Here is a 5,640-nt window from a genome sequence, read left to right on the forward strand (position 1 = left end):
GATAGCTCTGAAAAGAAAGATTGCCCATCTTTTCTTTAATCTCGGGAGAAATACGATCGGGGGGGGCTAATTCAAACCCCTCGGGTAAAATAAGAACAGCCCCCACATTCAAACCACCCTTTTTACCATTCGCAAGAACTTGTTTCAGTTGCATATCATAAGGAATTCGAACAACTGCTTCAAATACAGTATCAGGAAGTACCGCTTGTGGAACCTCGATATCCACGGGCTTATTAGCTAAATGGCAGTTGGCGCAGACAATACGGCCGGTTGCTTCTCGTGGATTTTCATAACCCTGTTGTGCAAAAATGGGATATGCATTTGAAACGGGTGCCCAAGTTATTATATATATCATGAGTGATACGGAAATAGATCGAGTAATCTCTTCCTTTATCGAAGAAAAGGTATTTCTAGTTTGCATGGTCCAATCATTGAGCCCAAAAATTTCTACAATAAAATTAGGTAGGTCCCTAGTATAGTTCCCTATCCATGATTCTGCTATTTACTGAAATAAAGTTACTCGAATATAGGAGGCATCCTTCGCGATGGGTAGAAGGAATAAGTACAATTTTGAATGTTTTACTTATGTACAAAGTAACAAACATTATATTTTTCAGTCATTCATTGAATGATAAATCACTACAAGTGAGGGAGATACACGATTTAAATAACGGAAGATCCAATATTTTAAAATTGTGTCAAGAATGACTGGAAAAGTGGAAACAAGACCGGATATAATTTGATCGTTATGAGAAAATCCAAAATCTTTGTAGACAGAACCAATCATTAGTTCCCAACCATGGGGTGAATGAAATCCTATACATAAATCAGTTAATAAAAGAATAGAAAAAGCTTTTATTGTGTCGCTTAAGTTATATAGGAACTCTTGAACCCAAGAGTTAAGAATAACAAGTTCTTCATTACCAAGAATAGAATAACCACTTAGAATAACGAAACAGATTATATTTGTCGAGAAGTGCAAAATCATATGGATACGATCCTCATTGTGCATCTTGATCAATTGGATCGTTTCTTTGTAGATTCCGATACGAAGCTTTTGTAGATGTGTTTCTGGGTATTCCTTTAGCATTTCGTCCAAGAGAAAGAGTTCCTCTAATTCTAGAACTTTTTTTATAATACTCTTTTCTTGAATATCATTCAAAAAAATTTCGGATTGACCAGTATTCCACCAATTAGTAACCCAAGATTCTAGGCTTTTATTAAATGAAAGAGAGATCCACCAGGGCAAAAATACTATAGATGCAAGATATAGAAGGGGAATGAATGCTTTCTTTTTTTCCATTTTTTCGTCTTTTATTTTTTAATGAACTCACTTCATTCGTTAACTCTCTACACTACTAATATTTATATCAAACATAAGTTCTATTACAAGTCATATGCATACTATTATGAATCCATTCCCTGTTTTTTAGTTTTTGATTTGTGATTTATTAGTTAATCCTTGAATTTCGAAATAATACAGAAAGAAAATAACAAAGAATCCACTTTTTTTTGTTACTGTGCAGTTGATTTACATACGGATCAAAATTTCGGACAAAGAAAGTTTTCTGGCTGTTCCGTATACGTCTGCTTTGGGTCAAATGAGCATTCTGAAGAAATTCCAGTTAAGTTATTATACTATTACTATGGTCTATAAAAAAGACTATTCTTTCATTTCAGTTTTATCCCTCTTGCTACGAACAAAATTCATTCTGAACTTCATTTTTCAAAAAACTTCAATTGGTACACGCAAGAAATAGGCCAATTCGGCAGCCTTTTGCTCAATTTCTCGTGGGGTCAGATTCTGATCGGTACGCGTCAAGGGAATGGCCCCTTGGCCTCTTATTTCCATATAAAGGACACGACGTGCATAAATACCCTCTTTAACTTCTATTCTGATGGACTGAATGTCTTTCATAAGGAATCGTAGGAAGATTCGACGATTTTTTCCAGGAAACCCCCAACGAAAAATAGACACTATTTCTTCTTTTCTATCGAATCGATCATAACCGCTACCTACATTCCACAAAATTGTGCACCACAAATAGGAGCTAATAAAGAGACCGGCAATCCCATAGAAAGACATTACGATCCCCTGTGGAAAAAAAATTATTTGCTGAGACGGAAATAAAGCTATCAAATCCCTACCAAGATAACTGGAAGTTCCAACCAATAAAAACCCTAATGAACCTAAAAAAAGGATAAAGGCCCAGCAGAAATTGCTGATTTTTCGAGATCCTCTTATAAATTCTATCCATATACGTTCTGATCGCCAATTCATACTAGATCTCGTTGCATTTTATTGGAATTAAGAGAATCAAAAAAAATCTATTTTACTTTTTTTGTTTCCGAAGTAACTCTAATCAACTAGCACTATTTTGATGTGAACCTTTACTTTAGATCTAAGTAATTCATCGAATTACTTAGATCTAAAATAATAACATCACCTTTATATGATTCCCTATAGATACCTACATCCATATAGGTATATTGATTTTATATCTCAAACATTTGTCGCCCGATCTCTTATCTATTTTCTATTTTGAAACTTATCTATTTTCTATTTTGAAATACTTCTAATTGATTTCCTCAGATATCATGTTTACGTATGTATAATCGCTTATGTTTGGAGTAAGCCACATGTTAGATTCTAGTCTACTAAATAGATAGCTGTGTTATCGTCAAAGTCTAAGTTTTGAAAAAAAAAAATAGACAGCATATTTAAAAAATCTTGTTTTTTTGAACATGAAGAAATAAAGAAGCCATTGCAATTGCCGGAAATACTAGGCCCACTAAAGGCACAAAAATAGAGGGTAAGGTGGTGAGAGTTGTCATAGAATGGATACCTCGACTTAATATTTTCATTGTTATATTAATAGTTTTACCTGTTATTTATTGATTGTTATAAAAGGTATCTTATAATTATACTAATTCAATATATAATTATACTAAGTAATATCTACGTGAGTATATATAGAAAAGGAATGAGGAATGTCGAATTAAATAAATGGACTTACTCATCTTTCGACATGAGATATATGTATCATAATAGACGTTTGCATTATTTTAGTTATTATCTTGTCTTAGCATTTTTTTTTAATAAAATTTCATAAAGATTTTCGTACAAATTCCCAAAAAGGTAGTTATAATCCGATCCAACAACAAGGATTCTTAGTAAAACTAGAGATCCGCTAGAGATGTAGAAAGATGCAAGACTCTATGCCGCTATTTGCTATAGTTGAAGTATATATACACATGTAATGTTAAGAAGGGAGCATGAAATTCATTTTCTTCCCCGTGCCAAATTTTGCGGAAGAAATAAAAAAAAAAAGAATTCATTTTTTAAGTTAAGTAAGGCTTTACTTGATTGAATTTTGATTCGAGGGAACGAAAGCGTGGAGCTGAAATAACTCACTCACAACACCTTTTAAAGGATTACGTGGTACGATTAGATCGAATAAGCCCTTATCGAATAAAGATTCAGCCTCCTGTGAACCCTCAGGGACTGCCTTATTCAATGTTTGTTCAATTACTCTTTTACCCGCAAATGCGATGTAGGCATTCGGTTCGGCAATAATGATATCCCCCAACATACCAAAACTAGCTGTCACCCCACCAGTAGTAGGAGATGTAAGGATTGCTACATAGAATAATTTTTTATTTGATTGATAATCATATAAAGCGGAAGATATTTTTGCCATTTGCATCAAGCTCAAACTTCCTTCTTGCATGCGTGCTCCTCCCGAAGCACACACTAAAATAAGAGGTAAAAATTGATTGGTAGCATACTCGATCAAACGGGTGATTTTCTCTCCTACTACGGATCCCATACTACCCCCTATAAACTGAAAATCCATAACCCCAATTGCTACTGGAATATCATTTAATTTACCTGTGCCTGTTTGAATAGCCTCAGTTAATCCTGTCTTTCTTTGATAAGAAGAAAGACGATCTTTATAAGTATAAAGTTGATTCTCCGAATCAAATTGAATGGGATCCAAAGAGACCATGTCTTCATCCATAGGGTCCCAAGTACCTGGATCAATCAAAAGTTCGATTCTATCTGAACTACTCATTTTCAAATGGTATCCACATTGTTGACAAATATTCATTTTTGATTTAAAAATTTTCTTATAATTTAATCCATAACAATTTTCGCATTGAACCCACAAATGCCTGTATTTTTTAGTTAGATCTAGATCATTAGAACGTTCTGTTGTAGTTAAATTTTTTCTATGCGTGCTAGTTCTTATACTGAAACTCTCACTTTGACTACTATTTCCACCTTCAGCACAAATAGAACTATAAATGTAACTGTCACTGTAATTGTGACTACCACTTAAAATGTAACTATCAATACAGATTTGAGTCCAAAGATAACTGTCAATGCAACTATTAATGTGATTATTCCAACTATATTTAGTATCATACATGTACTGATCATAGTGGGAATCATCACTCTTAGATACATTATTTTGATAAGTAGAGTTCCGAAAACTATAAAAAGAACTTTCTAGTTCACTTACAAAAGAAGGATCATTGTCAATCTCAAAAATTTGATTTTCAATATCCAAATAGATGGAATAACTGCAGCTATTACTATCCCTAACTAAAAAAGTGTCATCAGATATGAAATTCCGAATGCCGACTAAATCATCAACAGTACTGTAACTAGAATTGTAACTATCACTATGACTAGGAATGTTTTTATTCATATTATTTATAATTGATCCTTCACTTTCAATAGGACCAAGACTATTGATTGATTTATTTAGCCTACACCTGTATTCTAACTTCCCTTTAGACAACATCGAATTTAACCATCTTTTTTCCATAGAGCTTTCTTGCCCCTATTTACATGAAAATACAATAGCTGAATAGTCATTCGATAAAAAAGAAATCATTTAAATATCTCATTTCCTATCAGAATAGGATCTAAATCCAATCACTAGGATTATTAAGTATTAACGAGTCGGTCTTAAAAAAAAAAGGTTCCGTTATATATAGTGAAGTGATACTTAGCGTTCTCTCAAAAGAGAATTATTTTTTTTTTCAATTAAATCAATTCAATTATTAATTTATAAATAGTGGTTTCTCACCGGTTATGTCAAATTGTCAAATTCACATAAAAAAAATCGTTGTTATCCCTATGAATATGAAGAACTTTTTTCGTAAAATCTCGTCTACTAAAAAATTTGTATTCCAAGACAGAACAAAAAGGACAATATACAGGATGGGGTAGAAGAAGTTGTGATACTTGGCTCGATCCCGGATCTGAAACGACGCTACGGGATATAATATATTAAATATTAAATGACTACACCAATCCTAAGGATCCATAGGCTTAATTGCGGATCCAGCACAACAATAAAAATTTTTAAGTTGTTTCGTCTTATATTTTTATTTCAATTTTCTATTTTGTATATCTAGTAAAAAAGATATACAATAATATCTTTGTATTGTATTCGGCTCAATCCTTTTAGTAAAAGATTGAGCCGAATTTAGTTTAATTGAAAGTCAATTAAAAGAACGAAGAGTAATTACTGGATTACAAAGTATCCATTGCCTCAAATTGTATCCATTGCCTCAAATTCAAATTTGATCTCCTTCCATACTTCACAAGCAGCAGCTAGTTCAGGA

This window comes from Cucumis melo, unplaced genomic scaffold, assembly GCF_025177605.1.
Source record: "Cucumis melo cultivar AY unplaced genomic scaffold, USDA_Cmelo_AY_1.0 utg000139l, whole genome shotgun sequence".
NCBI lineage: Eukaryota > Viridiplantae > Streptophyta > Magnoliopsida > Cucurbitales > Cucurbitaceae > Cucumis > Cucumis melo.